The sequence below is a fragment of the Triticum aestivum genome, chromosome 6B, assembly GCF_018294505.1.
Source record: "Triticum aestivum cultivar Chinese Spring chromosome 6B, IWGSC CS RefSeq v2.1, whole genome shotgun sequence".
Lineage (NCBI taxonomy): Eukaryota > Viridiplantae > Streptophyta > Magnoliopsida > Poales > Poaceae > Triticum > Triticum aestivum.
In genome coordinates, this window is record NC_057810.1 from 122090608 (window position 1) to 122108170 (window position 17563).

Here is a 17563-nt window from a genome sequence, read left to right on the forward strand (position 1 = left end):
TCCTGTTTGTGCTCATCCCACATACGTACACCGTTTCCATTCCACAGCTGTAAAAGTTCTTCAACTAATGGCCTTAGGTACACATCAATGTCGTTGCCGGGTTGCTTAGGGCCTTGGATGAGAACTGGCATCATAATGAACTTCCGCTTCATGCACATCCAAGGAGGAAGGTTATACATACATAGAGTCACGGGCCAGGTGCTGTGATTGCTGCTCTGCTCCCCGAAAGGATTAATGCCATCCGCGCTTAAAGCAAACCATACGTTCCTTGGGTCACGTGCAAACTCAGCCCAGTACTTTCTCTCGATTTTTCTCCACTGCGACCCGTCAGCGGGTGCTCTCAACTTCCCGTCTTTCTTACGGTCCTCACTGTGCCATCGCATCAACTTGGCATGCTCTCCGTTTCTGAACAGACATTTCAACCGTGGTATTATAGGAGCATACCACATCACCTTCGCAGGAACCCTCTTCCTGGGGGGGGTCGCCGTCAACATCACCAGGGTCATCTCGTCTGATCTTATACCGTAATGCACCGCATACCGGGCATGCGTTCAGATCCTTGTACGCACCGCGGTAGACGATGTAGTCATTAGGGCATGCATGTATCTTCTGCACCTCCAATCCTAGAGGGCATATGACCTTCTTTGCTGCGTATGTACTGTCGGGCAATTCATTATCCTTTGGAAGCTTCTTCTTCAATATTTTCAGTAGCTTCTCAAATCCTTTGTCTGGCACATCATTCTCTGCCTTCCACTGCAGCAATTCCAGTACGGTACCGAGCTTTGTGTTGCCATCTTCGCAATTGGGGTACAACCCTTTTTTGTGATCCTCTAACATGCGATCGAACTTCAGGTTCTCCTTTTGACTTTCACATTGCGTCCTTGCATCGACAATGACCCGGCGGAGATCATCATCATCGGGCACATCGTCTGGTTCCTCTTGATCTTCAGCAGCTTCGCCCGTTGCAGCATCATCGTGCACATCGTCTGGTTCCTCTTGATGTTCAGTAGCATCACCGTATTCAGGGGGCACATAGTTGTCATCGTACTCTTCTTCTTCGCCGTCTTCCATCATAACCCCTATTTCTCCATGCCTCGTCCAAACATTATAGTGTGGCATGAAACCCTTGTAAAGCAGGTGGGTGTGAAGGATTTTCCGGTCAGAGTAAGACTTCGTATTCCCACATATAGGGCATGGACAACACATAAAACCATTCTGCTTGTTTGCCTCAGCCACTTCGAGAAAATCATGCACGCCCTTAATGTACTCGGAGGTGTGTCTGTTACCGTACATCCATTGCCGGTTCATCTGCGTGCATTATATATAATTAAGTGTGTCAAAAATCATTACAGAACATCATGAATAGATAACTAAGTGACCAAATTAATAGAAGTTCATCATCACATTAAAACCAAAGTACATACATAGTTCTCATCTTCAAGCGAAAATCATTACAGAACAACATAAAGCTCTGCAGAGCATCTAAATTAATTAAACCATACATTGAAACTATGTAAAACATTTCAATGCGAAAACAAATGCGATCATAATCGCAACCAAGGTAACAACTGATCCAACGGCATAATGATACCAAGCCTCGGTATGAATGGCATATTTTCTAATCTTTCTAATCTTCAAGCGCATTGCATCCATCTTGATCTTGTGATCATCGACGACATCCGCAACATGCAACTCCAATATCATCTTCTCCTCCTCAATTTTTCTTATTTTTTCCTTCAAGAAATTGTTTTCTTCTTCAACTAAATTTAACCTCTCGACAATAGGGTCGGTTGGAATTTCCGGTTCAACAACCTCCTAGATAAATAAAATCTATGTCACGTTGGTCGGCATAATTTTCATAAACAATAAATGAACCAATAGTTATGAAAAGATAATATATACCACATCCGAATCATAGACAGGACGAGGGCCAACGGGGGCGGATACCAAAACCATCGCACTATATAAGATGCAATAATAAAAGTAAGAAAATAATACAAGTATCTATCTAAACATACAAGTAAGAATATTTTTCCTTTCAGAAAGAAGATAAGAACAAGAGGCTCACCACGGTGGTGCCGGCGATGAGATCGTCGCGGGTAATCAACGGCGGTGAAGACGGGTACGGGGTGTGACGGACCGCTAAATCTAGACAAATATTGAGGAAAATGGAGCTTGGAGGTCGAGCTTGGAGAGGAAAAAGCTTAAGTAGTGTGGCTCGGATATTCCATCGAACACCTTATGTGCATAGGAGATGAGCTAGAGCACCACCAAGCCCTCTCCCCCTCGGCGGCCAGAAAAAACAGAGCAGTGTGCTCTGCTTTTATGCGAGGGGGTATATATAGGCACCTCATTGGTCCCGGTTGGTGGCGTGAACCGGGACTAAAGGGCAGCCTTTGGTCCCGGTTCGTGGCACCAACCGGGACCAATGGTGGTGGGCTAGGAGCGAGGCCCATTGGTCCCGGTTTGTCCCACCAACCGGGACCAAAAGGTCCAGACGAACCGGGACCAATGGCCCACGTGGCCCGGCCGGCCCCCGGGGCTCACGAACCGGGTCCAATGCCATCATTGATCCCGGTTCTGGACTGAACCGGGACTAATGGGCTGACCCGGCCTGGACCAATGCCCCCTTTTCTACTAGTGGAGCATGCCATTGTCGTGGACTGACGTCCATCTCAAAAACAATTGGCACCTGTCAGCATATCAGGTGCCCGTGCCACCGGTCACGGTGAGCGGCCGTGCTCGCTTGCCGCCGGACCCATCAACACTGCTAGGTATACCGTCAATTCCCCGCTGTGGGACACACGGTTCCGGGACAAACACGACCTGGGCTGACAATCCTATTTTGTCGGTCGTTCTCCGAGCCCGCCACAGGCGCGCTTTGCCAGTCGCGCGCACGCTCCAGCCCGCCCCGGTCACGCGGTCGTGCGTGGGTGTGCAGGCTAACGCCGACGCCGTACCCGCCACCACCACCTCCCACCATGTCCGCCAAGGAAGAGGAGGAGCTGGTGTGGAGGGTGCTCGAGGACTCTATCTAGGAGCACGACCCCGCCAAATGGGAGGGCCTCGACGAGATGGTGGCTCGGGCGGCCACCGGCGACGTCATCATCCCGGAGCTGGATGTCAAGGAGGAGGCCATGCAGGAGGTTTTCGAGGAGCCACCCGCGGTGGCCTTGGCGAAGCAGTCCTGGACGCGGACAAAGACGGTGCCGTGCACGCCGGAGTATGTGCCCGTGCCGCCCGCGTGGGTGGGCGCCGACACATGGTCATGGACCCCGCCGAAGCTATGTCTGCTGGTGTCAGCTTGATGGCGCGCCAAACTTCAGCTTCGGAGAAAGGAATGTCCATTCCTTCTGCATCACGTTGTGGCATTTGAATGGCCTCTTAATTAGTTGATTGAGCTAGTACGATCCATCTTGGAACCTCTTATGCTTTGAAAGTGGGAGTTGATCGCCTCTTCTTTCTCCTGATGCCTTGTCACTATGTTATTAACTTTTTTCAAAGAGTGCATGAAGTTCTTTCTTCTTCTAGAGTTGATTTTTGCGTGGAAAAACGTGGTACTTGCATCTCCAACGTTCAATCCGTTGATATATGAGCTCTGGCGCCTGCGAGCTTGCTCAATATTGCTGCAAGCCCAAGCAGATGCAACTTCAAGTGTTCCCTCATGTTGGTTTCAGCAGCTGTGAGAGCGCATGATTCTTGAGCAACATCAAATCTTAACACCAACTCCCGTGCCTTGTAAAATTGGATCTTTCCATCTCTGAACAAGCTTCTGTTCGAATTCTTAAGCGCCTTAGCAACGCGCAACATTTTTGTGTGTGGGTAGTTTTAAAGGCACATTGGGACTGCACATGCTTGCTCCACACCTCGAGTACAATCTCCTTATACCCTGGTAATTTGGGCCAAAATCCTAAAACTTGAATTTTGCTCTTCATGGCTGCACACTAGCAGTGGATAGCACTACTGGGCTGTCGCCAGAGATGGAGGTAGAGGCAGCATGCAAAACAACAGTGGCACAGCATCAACCTCTTTTTTCATAGTGACCGAACCACAAACACTACTAGGAAAAGGCCTACTAATGACGCACCAGTTTTGTCTACTAATGGCGTATTACTGGTGCGTCATTAGTACCACGCCATTAGTATGCCTAGAGGTGCGTTATTACTATCTGACTTAGTAATGGCGCACCACATAGAAGTGCGCCATTAGTAATAATTTTTTTTCAAATTTTTTCCAAATTTTTTAAAATTGTTTTCATTTTTTTTCGTTTTTTCTTAATCTCAGGTCATTATGGCTTAATTTCGGGTCAATATGCATAATCTCAGGTCAAATCACACTTCATGGTCAAACTTTTCGAAAGGTCACCCATCCTCAATCCTATTAAACCTTGTTGATGTTTAGGACTTTGTTCATGTTCATGAGTGATGAAATTTTGAAAAATATATTTCAAACTTCTGTTCATATTACGTATCATATTTTGAAAAAAAATCCTGAAAAAAAAAATCAAAACTAATTTTTTTCTGTTACTAGTGGCGCACCTAGCAAACGGTGCGCCACTAGTAAGTTTGATTTTTTTTGAATTTTTTTGCCTCCAGATCTTAAAAGCCCCGTAACTTTTCGAGTAGATGATTTTTCATATAGAAATTTTTTTAATCCGGGTTCGTATGCAAAAGTTATGCCCATTTTACAAATTTCAGAGAGATTTTGCAAATAAAGTCGAAATTCATATTTGTAAATTTTCCCAACAACTAGACCACATATCACGTGGGAAACTTTTTTTTTGATATTTTCATCATTTTCTTTTATTTTTTTAAACTGAAAAGGCGGTCGGGGGGGGGGTGCATTCGGTGCAATTTAGTTGAACTAGTAATGACGCACCACTCCCACGGTGCGCCATTACTAGTTTTGAAAAAAAAATTGAAAAAAATTACTAGTGGCGCACCGTGGATGTTGTGTGCCATTACTAGTTAAAACTAGTAATGACACACTATCCCCTGGTACGCCATTACTAGTTTAAAAATTATTGAAAACAAATTTGATTTTTTTTACTAATGACGCGCCGTGAATGTGGTGTGCCATTACTAGTTTAACTAGTAATGGTGCACTATACCCTGGTGCGCCATTAGTAGTTTTGAAAAAAATAAAATAAAAATTGTTACTAATGATGCACCGTGGATGTGGTGTGCCATTAGTATTTGAACACTAATGACGCACCAACACATAATGCGCCGTTAGTATATAGTAGTGGCGCACCACATGTCTGGTACGTCATTAGTGTTCATTTCATCTATAGCCTTTTTCCTAATACCGAAACAATCAAGTGGTATTTGTGATGTCCCTTATTGTCATCCTAAAAACAAATAGCCAGCTGGGAATTGAACCCCATGCCATGGTTCTGCCGCTGGCGACGCAGGGACAAACGCCGCGGCCATAAGAGCATATTGAGGCTTCGACTGTGGCTGCGGTGTCGGAGTAGTCAGCAGTGGAGGTAGCGGCAGAAACACCAACCGTTCCATCACAGGCCCCCGGCCTGGCTGGGGATCCAAGCGGGGGTTGGCGGCGCCTGCAGCACCCGGCGGCTTCTTGTTATGCGGGCAATGTCTTGACTTGTGGCCTGGAAGCTTGCAAGTGATGCAATGGGTTGGGTCATGACAGTCTTTGTGGCGGTGCTCTGTGCCGCATCTCCAACAACCACGCTAGACAAGCGCCGCGGCACAAATTTACCCATTTTAACGCGTGCGCAATCGCTAGTGTATCTTCAGCGGACGCGCAATAACCGCGCGCGCAGCATATAGAGTTGGGCGCGCGGTCTGAATCGCTATCGCGCGCTGCGTATTCGTGGCGCCCGCTTCCGCGCGCGGCATACACGAGCGCTCACGCCGCATTCTCTTCCCCGCGCCACCTTCGCCCCACACGGCCGGCACCGGCGAGCTGACCCGATGGACGCACGCGGCACCCCCGTCACCCCATCCTACAGCCGCGAACCCTCCAGCGTCGCCGCCGCCACCGCAAACCCTAGCGCCGGGAGCTTTGGCCACGCCTCCGCCGGAGCTCCTCCGAGCATCGGCCTCGCGCGCGGCAAGAGGCGCAGATGACCTGTGTTTTGTGTTTTGTGATTCAACATATGCCATGTGTTTTGTGTTGATGTGTGAAATTTATGCCCAAAATAAGAACAAATTTGTGTGTCGGCTGCTCGCGCACACTGTATTTTAGCGCGCTACTGGAGCTGCGCGCGCTACATTTTAGCGTTACTGCTGAAGCAAGCATTGCACGACGCACCAAACCTGACGATGGACGCGCCGCAAACCAGATTTTAGCGCGCAACGCGTTGGACGCGTTGGAGATGCTCTGAGGCAACATAACTAGAGCCCGTGGAAGCGCTTTAAGAAGGCCTTCCGAGCTTTCGCGGGGACGTAGTTGGGTTGGGGAGGCGCTGGTGCATTGAAGGTGGAGGAGGAGCTCTACTGTCTGCCGGATCTTTGGCAGCTCCCCTATGCTCCATCCCTCCTCTTGGTCAGCTGGATAATCAGTAATCAGCCGCAACAACATTTGGAGGGGCAACCACCACAGAGCGGATCCTGGGGGCTGCAGAGCAAGAGGGGGCAGCACCTTGCAAGTCACCATTAATGTCAAGCGGAGACCATTGATTTGAGGCAGGCGCCCACATCAACTTGAGACAATGGACAGGCCGGTGGGTGGGTGGGAGGAGGCCAAGGACCGGATCTGGCAGGTTAACACCAGCTAGGACGGTGGCATCATCCAGGAAATCCGGCGAGGATCGAGAGGCCGGTGGATCCACAAGGAGCGGTGACTCCGGGACGCATGACGGGGATGCATTCACAGATCTGACGTCTCTATCGACGGATGAGTCCCTGTCAACCAGCTAAGCTCGAGGGATCCGGGGGAGGGGCGGGAAGAAGGGTGGCGCTAATGCCCATCGGGCAGTAACGGGGGCGGTGGCCGCCGCTGGCCACTCCAGGAGAGGAGCGGGCCTGAATGGCCGTTCAAGCTGAGGTGGCAAATAATCCTCAAAAAAGAAACTGAGGTGGCAAATAATCCTAAAAAAAGCTGAGGTGGTAAATTAACCTCTTTCTCCTTTTAATGGATGGCAGAGCTCCTACATTTTGCTCAGAAAAGAAAAGCATTCTAGACAATTCACATGATTAAACAACTATTACTGCAACAACTACATGATGTTGCTAATCTACTGCATTGGGCACATCAACAACTATGATACAAAATTGGCTCTTCCTCGCCCAGTCATATCGTAGTACCTCACGATTAATCGCAATTAACCAGCTTGGATTTTGGAACTTTCCTTGTTTGGAGTAGTAAAAAACTAAAAATTGGTGCCATCGTCTCTACGAAAAGCGACCTGCTGAGTTCTATCCTTGGTAATTACCGCCGTAACATTAAAGACACCATGTAATCCAAACAAACTCGATCATCTCTACAATTGAGTTCCCCTCTAACGCAGCCATGTTTGGGGCTGTACCGAGCACACCTAGAGAGTATCGTTATGTACGTACGTGCGCCTATATAAATTGCCCGAACAAGCCACAACTCATCAGCATCCACAGGCCACAGCAGCCTAGCAATGGCGAACGCCAAGCTCGCGGTGGTGGCCATGCTCGTGATCCTACTGCAAGCATCCACGTTATGCGCCATGGCACAGCACCACGACAGCGGCACCCCCGGGGTCATGACGTGGAATGGGTACCAGAGAGGCGAGGACGACGGGCCGTCGGAGTGCGACGGCAGGTACCACAGCGACAGGGACATGGTCGCGGCGCTGTCCACGCGGTGGTACGAGGGTGGGCGCCGGTGCGAGAGGATGATCCGCATCACCAGCACGCAAAACGGGCGCACCGTGGAGGCCAAGGTGGTGGACGAATGCGACTCCAAGCAGGGGTGCAAGGACAATATCGTGGTCACCTCCCTCGCCGAGTGGAAGGCGCTCGGGCTCGACGTCAACGTCGGCGAGGCCCTCGTCACCTGGTCCGACGCCTGAAGCCCACCATGCAAGCACCCACCGTTGAGCAGTCTCGGTAGCCGCCGGCGACCCCATCGACGGCAGTGCTCACGGCAGCGTATCGTGTTATCGATGGAGTCAAGGCAAGTGTTACTGTCGTTGCTAAGTAATTCTCGATGGGTAGGAGCTTCGTCGAGCTCGAGTACGTAGCGGAATAAAATACGGATTTGCCAAAACTGTTTTCATTTAGATGGGAATTAACAAAGTCTCGTCTGACTCATACACTGTGAACACTGATATTCGCCTGACGTTCGAAAAAGTTCGGCACGATCGCACCAGCCGCCCGAACGAAAAATGTTCGGCACGAGCTGCCGTCTCTACCGAACGACCATGCGCATCGCTTCGGCTGGGTGGGCTGAGGCCTTTTTCTGTCGGGACACAACTCCTGGCCCAAAACAATCCAGTTTCTCTAGAAAATTAAAAAAAGGTGAAAACTGTATATAAAAACAGAAAACTAACATTTTATTGTGGGGAAATAGAACACTCACATTGATTACATACAAAAAAATATCATGGTAATTTCCGTCATAGTAACAAAAAATAAAAATATGTCATGGCAGAATCGTAGTCAAAGTAAAATTTCTACGGCAAATTCATATTACAATTGAAATGCCATGGCAGATTCCTAGTACATTTGGCATGTCAAGAAAAGGATGAATTTAACATGGAAAAAAGAGTAATTTTTCCATGAGTGATCAAAAGTAAATTTATAATGTATGTGGAAGTAAATTTGCAGTGGAGAATATGGCTAAGTTTGCCATAGCAAAATAAGTATGCTACGTCATTAAAAGTAAAATGCCACGGCAAAAGAAAGAGAAAAAGTTTCTGCCATGGCAAAAATGTAGAGTAAAAAATTTGCCAGGGAAAAGCCAGGGGTACACGACAAAGAAGGCTTCCAACATCTACTAGGGAGCCGGCAAGACATGGAAAACAACTTTTGTTGATGCCATGGTAATTTCCATGCAATTTTTTCATGGCAACATGGAAAACAATCCATGGAAAAAAATGGAATTAAACTTGCCATGTTAAAAATTAAAGTTGGCATGTGTGTGAAAGAAAAAATTGCCGTGGAGAATATTGTAAAATTTGCCATGCCAAAAGTAAAATTGCGATAGCAAAAAAGCATAGAAAATTAAATTTGCCATGGCGAGAGTGGAGTAAACATTAGCCATTAAAAATGAATAAATTTTCCATGTATGTGAAAGTAAACTTTGTCATGAAAATATGGTAAACTTTTCCATGAAAAAATAAAGTAAAATTTTCCATGTCATTAAATGTAAATTTGACACTGCAAAATAGAAAAAGGTTGGAAAGTTTTCCATGGCAAAATTAGAGTGAACATTTGGCATGGAAAAGGAAGTAAATTTTTCATAGAAAGTGAAAAAAAAATCCATGCAACAAAGTAAATTTCACGAGTGAAGATAAAAATTTGTTACAAATTGTTGTGTGACTTTTCTAAAAACATGTTTCAAATTATGCTCCAATGTATGAGGTACACTATGCCATGATATGTTCGATAAACTAGAACTTGTTGGGGCATTATTAATACATAAACAAAAATTACTATGGCATATTAAATATTGGCGTTGTATTGTATTATAATTGCCATGACAACTATTTCCTGAAAATCAGAAGATGGTACCTATAAAAACAATATAATTTGCCATGCCTGATAAACTATGTTGCCATGCGTCATGAACTTAACTTGCCATGTTCAACTAGAAAAGAGATTCTTTTGCCATTTGTTGCAAGAGAGAGATAATACACCATCATACATAAACTAAAATTGCCATGCTCCATGGACTTAAATTGCCACGATCTCAAAGAAAGTAACTTTTCTAGTTACTTTGCCATGGCAAAATAAAGTAAAATTTGCCATCTCATTGAAAGTAAAATTGCCATGAAAAAAATGTAGAAATTTGCCATGGCAAAAGTATATATCATTGCAAAAATTTATCTAAAAATATGCGACAGTTTTTTTATGTAAAAGTTATCATGGCAACTTTGTACATGATACAATCTTCCAGCATGGCAAATTACTTGAAGTTCTGCAAAATGGTACCATATAAACTTGTATACGACCATCGTAGCATCCTGAACAAATGGCAACTAAGCATGATTGCCATTCCAATGATTTACGGATTTCATAGATGAAGAAAAGCATCACTTACATGATGTCAGTTTACTTGTCTCGGATGTGATGCCTATATATGATCATTGCCTTGGATATCATCATGATTATTTGCTTTTCTATCAATTGTCCAACAGTAATTTATCTACCCACAATATGCTATTTTCTCGCGAGAAGTCTCTAGTGAAAATTACTATGCCCTCGGGTCTACTTTTATCATATATTAAAATCAAAAAATACCTTGCTACAATTTTTCTTTATTTATTATATTTTATATTTAGTGCGATCTATCTATCTATTACCATACAATTTAATCTTGCAATCAACCGCCAAGGGATTGACAACCCCTTGTTCGCGTTGGGTGCAAGGATTTGTTATCTTGTGTGCAGGTACTGCTTACATAGTGTTGCGTGGTTCTCCTACTGGATTGATAACCTTGATTCTTAAATGAGGGAAATACTTATCTCTATTGTACAACATCATCCTCTCCTTTTCGAGAAAATTCTAAGCTCACAAGTAGGAATGGCCAGCCCTCCAAGCCCTAGGGGCGCACCAAGGGGGAGGAGTTGGACTCCTAGTCCGGTTCCCTCCTTTTCCATAAACAGGTGGACTTTCCACCTGTCCCAAGCCACATGGGCCCACTACTAAGGAAAACCCTAGTAGTGGCGCGGGTTTTAATGCTATCAGTAGCGCGGGTGACCGTGCTACTACTATGGCGCTACAGCTAACATGTAGTATTGGCGCGGTCTATCCCAGCGCTACTACTAATACATGTATCAGTAGCGCTGTTCTGTCACACTCTATTATTAAGTAGCTGTAGCGCTTTTCTGTCCCGCACTGCTGCTGTATCTTTCAACATTTTTTTCTGCTTCCTATTGATGTAGAATAGTACCCCGTTTCAATAAACTACAATTTCACATATACCAGATAATAATATCATTAACCACAATACCAGATACTCATATATAGTCATACAATAGTCATACAATATCATTAAGCATTATAGATACTCATATATAGTCAACATGCATCCTCACACACATATATGGTTCATATAGTAGTATATATGATAAGCAGTACTAGGTAGTCATACAACCACACATATATAGCAGTCTACTAGAGGTAGTCATACAACCACACACATATGTAGTTTTAGATGATATCAACGACGATCATCATCCTCAAGCCATGGCGGTGGGTATTCCTGATAGTAATTAGGATGGCCTGTCCAACACGAACATTCTTGCCAACGAGGAAGCTCTTCCACCCAACCGAGTTTAAGTGTGTGCGATCATCCATGTCCACACCATACGCATAGGTGGTGACGAAGCCCCTTACGGTAAGGTATATTCCAGCTGAGCCTTCTTCATCAGGCTCGATACCAGAAGTCACAGAGAGGCTCTTTGGCAATTTCCGAATAAGAAAAACATATCAATTAATAAGCAGCCTGGCACATACTCTTGCAAATATATTTCTACAAATTATAGATTTCTACACTATCAAAAGATACCGTACTACATTTCTACTAAGCATGAATTCTACTAATAAGTTGGATTATCTACACTATTAACAGTTCCTTGGATTCTACACTAATAAGCATGTCATCGGACTCTACACTAAAGCATATCATCAGCTAGCTTCCACACATCATATGATTGGACTCTACACTAAGCATATCATCGAATTCACAAAGCGCATCCTCAGATAATTTGCATTTGTAAGTATAACAGTAAAGCATATCATCAAATTACTACAGTAAGTATAACATACCATGACAAGCTGATCAACCATGGTACTTGTCAGGCGGGTCACGAATGGCACCCCGACAAAGTCAGCACGTGGCGGAATTATGTCCCATAGGTTGCACACCTCCTCCTCGCCCAGCCTCATTCTTTGAGCATAAATGGCTTCAGCAAGTGGGTCATCATCATCTTCATCAAGTGGGTCATCATCATCTTCATCATCTTCCTCCGTGTTGATATAAATGACAGCCAGCTTGGGTCTTTCTGCTCTGAAGGAGAAGCTGATCAAATCACCACCAGTGATACCCATGTGGGCGAGGAAACGGACCCATCCATCTCCTCCAATCTACGACATATTGCGTCCTTTCTCGACGTCCATAGTGTAGGGGACCCCCGGAGCCTCAAAGGTCACAGTGTCTCCGGTCAGCTTGTTGAATTTCAGCCTCACATTGCATGGGATGATTTGTGTAAAAAGGCACAATGACACAATGCATTAATGCCAATAACACTAAAAACAAAATAGTTGTTACAAGTTTCATATAATTTTTTACCGCCGCATGAAAAAAACTAGGATGGAAGTAGATGTCGAACAGTGTGCCAGTTGCAAGGCCGCTAGCGCACCTTAACTTGCACAGTCGACATGGTAGTGGTCGTGGCGCCATTTTCCTAAAGCAATATGAGCAAGGATGAACGATCCACTTCACAGGAAAGAAAAATAGTAACAGAAATTCTCAATTAACTTGCTAACACATTCTAGAATAGAACCAACAACTAACTAGACAAGACTCACCGTTCAGAGTTGCTACAATAGACAAGACTCACCGTTCAAAGTTGCTACACTACAATTGTTAGACAACAAGACTCAACAGCTAGCTAGACAACACTTACTAACACATGTGCAAATGCCAAATCTGCCAACAAGACTCATCGTTACATAAGCTAGCTAGCTAGAGATCACCCTTCATAGTTGCTACAGTACAATACATTGATTTTAATCGGAAAATATAATATTGAGGTTTAGTAACTAAAATTAACAACATGCACATGCTTCCGTCCAGCTTTTATATTTACATAAAAATCGTCAACACTACAGTTCATCGATCTTAATCAAAAAACAGAATATTTGGAAGAACCGCCATGTATATTACCGATCTCTAGATGAGATTCTTCCGCGATAAGAAATTTGATGGAAAATTATAATCCTAAGATCTAGTAACATATAAGATGACAAGGTACCACCTACCAAAGCATTTCAGTGGCACCTATTGCCGAAAAAACTTTTCACAAATATATATCAAATGAGGTACCACCTACCAAAACATTTCATCTAATTTGGCCCCTATTGCGTAAGACAACTAATTAGAAAGACAAGTGGCAAATTTGGGATTAACTTAACACTTGCAAACCAAATACTTGTATCAAAACCAATATCTACCAGATCACGGTACCACCTACCAAAGCATTTCAACTATATTGGCACCTACATTTTGCCAAAAAATAACTTACTACAGAAAAACAAAAGCATCTAGCTATCCATGTACAGAAAAAATAACAATAAAATGGTGCGTTTCTTTCCAAGCATCTAGCTAGGTCGTGCCAAATCTTGAGAGGTAACGAACTACACCTCACTACGCCGTTGCCTATCCATCTGAAATTCGTAAGCCCTCGCTGCATCTAGCTAGGGCAGCCCTCGGGGTGTGCTGACGAGGAGGGGTGATGGCATGGTGACCTCGGTCGGGTGTGCTGACGAGGGGGAAGGCCAGTGACTTTCCTATGAGAGGGGGCGGCCGACGAGGGGAGGGCGGTCATCCAAAAGCGGTCGGCCAGAGCTCACAAGTGGCGACAGAGGGGGCGACAAGAGGGTGGAGGATCAGCAAAGGGGGGCGAGAGGGGGAGGAGCATTACCTGTGGTGGCGGTGGCGGTGGCGCGCGATGGCTGGGGGAGAAACCCTAACTGCAGCGGCCTCGGCCGGAGGGGGGCGATCGAAAGTGATAAGGGTGCGGGAGGGGGGGGGCTGGCCCGCGGGTTTTGTTTTCCTGTAATAGTAGCGTTGCGCAAGGGCTGGCGCTACTGCTAAGCCCACTAGCTGTAGCGTCGATGGTTACCCCATGCTACAGATAAGTGGGCTACCTTTTTGGCCCTGCGGGCCACATAACAGCAGCGTGGCCCATGCTAACCAATGCTGCTGCTAAGCCATACCGGTAGCGCTCTTTGTACCCAGCGCTAATGGTAATTACCAGTAGCGTGGGCGCCCAAACAAACGCTACTACTAGATTTCTATGTATAAGCATTTTCGTAGTAGGGGCCTTGAGGGACTTGTCTGCCTAGCCCAATAAGGCAAGGACGCCTCCACTCAGCCCATGCTGGCCCTGAGGACGTGATGGAACCCTTTGCGGACTTCCGGACTCCTCTGAAAGTTTCCGGAACCTTCTGGAAGCTTTCCACTATAATACCAAAAATAGAAACTTTTTTCGGAACCCTGAAAGTAATTTCCATATATAAATCTTTACCTCCAGAGATCCTCGTGACGTCCGGGATCCAATCCGGGACTTCGAACAACATTTGGTCACCAACATGCATATCCCAATATTACTCTAGCATCGCCGAACGTTAAGCGTGCGAACCCTACGGGTTCGAGAATCATGTAGACATGACCGAGACACCTCTCTGGTCAATAACCAATAGCGGAACCTGGATGCCCATATTGGTTCCTACATATTTCACAAAGATCTTTTATTGGTTGAACCACGATTTCAAGGATTTGGTTAATCCTGTATGCAATTCCCTTTGTCCGACAATATGTTACTTGCTCGAGATTCGATCGTCGGTATCTCCATACCTAGTTCAATCGTGTTACCGACAAGTCTATTTACTCGTTCCGTAATACAAGATCTCGTGAATAACTCATTAGCCACATTGCTTGCAAGCTCTTTATGATGTTGTATTACCGAGAGGGCCCAGAGATGTCTCTCCGTCACACGGAGTGACAAATCCTAGTCTTGATCCATGCCAACCCAACAGACACCTTCGAAGATACCGGTAGAGCATCTTTATGATCACCGAGTTACGGAGTGACGTTTGATAGCACACAAGGTATTACTTCGGTATCCGAGAGTTGCATGATCTCATGGTCTTAGGAATCTATACTTGACATGAAAAAAGCTATAGCAATAAACTCAAGTGATACGGTTGAATGCTAAGCTTATGGTTGGATCTTGTCCATCATATCATTCTCCTAATGATGTGATCCTGTTATCAAATGAAAAATCATGTCTATGGTTAGGAAACCTTAACCATCTTTGATCAACGAGCTAGTCTAGTAGAGGCTCACTAGGGACATAGTATTTGTTTACGTTCGCACTTGTATTTAAGTTTCCGGTCAATACAATTCTAGCATGAATAATATACCTTTATCATGAACAAGCAAATATGACCAATTTATTATTGCCTGCAGGGCACATTTCCAACACATCTAAACAAAACACGCCTTCACTTCAATATCATGGAACTCCTCGACTCATCCTTGGCCCAACATCATCAACAACTGAATAAGTCTTGGAGCCTGCACGAACCAAAGATATAGATTCTACACATTCTTGAGCCTGCACAAACCAAATAGTTGAATCAAATAGCAAAAAAAAATTGTACCGTGATCAACCTTGCTCTGAATACCACTTGATGCGACCTTCAACAGAAAAACGATGGTGCGAATAATTATCCCAATCTTTCATGGTACGGTGTCTCCCGAATCGATGTGGCGCTCGCGATCTCCTAGATGCAATCACCACAGAAACAACACGCACACCCAATAAGAGGAAGTACGTGGACAATCTTTAGAAAGATCAGCAACAAATTAGAGTTAGATGCCTCCAATCCGCTAGCCTGAATTCACAAAGTAATCAACTTCTCAACTGATATTAACTCGTACGGGAAGATACCCCGACTTGTTTACGTCTGTGACTAACCGCCCAAAAAAAATCCCCCTTACACGAGGCACAACCTCCCTTTTATATGGTGCACGCAGGCACACGATCCAAGGGCTCAGCCCGACTCTAGCGTGAGTTCTTCCAAACCGACTTAAACAAAAGGACTTTCTCTCTCCTATCTCTATTAATTAGGAAATAACTAATTTAAAAATCCGGCAAGCTGATCGCAAGAATCCGAAACTAACACATATCATTGACTTGACTTCGAATAACCAACGCAAGCACCTGTTGTACTCATCACGTGTCAGCACGGTGTTCTGAACTTCGATTCAACATCATCTGTTGGTGCAGTTCGGATTGAAGTTGCCCCATTAAATTTATTTGTCACCATCTCGCTGCCATGATAAAACTTGCTCGCCTGAACTGCCTGGTGGGTGCTATAAACAACAGAATGCTCTCTCCTTTTCGGACGCCGTGCTAGCACGACATATCTCTCCTTTATTCCTTGATGATTTGTTGTATTAACAGTATCATTTGAGAAGGCACATGGGGTCACACCATCCTCCCTCCCTTGAAAAGAAACCGTCCTCGGTTTCGACTTAGGCCTTGGAGATTTCTTCTTGAACACTTCCGTAGTACACTTTATATTCTGTGCATCCTTAGAAAGAATAGCATAGAACTCACCCTTATGCATAAAAGTGTACCTGTTTGTTCGCCCATGATGAAGAGCGTTAACATCATGCTGCCACGGACGCCCCAAAATAAGGTGGCAAACATGTAGTGGCATAACGTCGCACTCCACCTTATCGACATAGCCATCAACAGAAAAAGGAACCTTCACCCTGTGAGTTACCTTCACTTTGCCAACATCGTTTATCCACTTCATATAGTATGGTCTTGGGTGCTCCCATGTTGTCAAAGAAAGAGACCCCACCACATCCTTGCTAATCATGTTGCTAGCACTGCCGCCATCAATTATCAGTTTGCAAACTTCTCCCTTGATGGTACATGCAGTTTGAAAAATACTCCGTCGTTGTCCTTGTTCAACAATGGTCTTGTCATCTCGCTGGACCTTATGTGCTAGCAAACTCTCCATATCAGGATCATCTTGAGGATAACATAATATGGTATCACCATGACCTCTTTCAATTCCATCCTCTAACTTAGGCGTCTCATCTCAGATTTTGAAATATATTCCGCATCAACTAGTAGAACCCTTTGTTGATTGGAACATTCATGCTTCATGTGTCCACGTCCTCCACACTTGTGGCAAATAATATTACGATGATGAGATGACGTTGCATTAGATGAAACCTAAGAAACCTCCTTTGACGCAGCCGCCACTTTGCTTTGTTCAATGCTTCCCGTCTTATAAGAAGGAGTCGGTTTAGCACTAAACCCACCATCAATAGGAGAAGAACCATGTCGCCCACTGTTATAAGTTGGACGAGTCTCTGAAGGTTGCTTCTCCAATACCCAACGTTCAGCACGCTCCGCTTGATGAAGCAACTCATGAATATCATTATATTGCATTAAATCAACACGGTCACGAATTTTTTCTTCTAACCCCTCAAAGAAACATACAATGGTCGCCTCCGCAGACTCACGCACAGCTGTACGGATCATCAAAACTTGCATCTCCTTGTAGTACTCATCAACTGATTTTGTACCTTGCACTAGACGACGTAGTCTACTATGAAGCCGGCGAGTGTAGTAAGCAGGCACAAAACG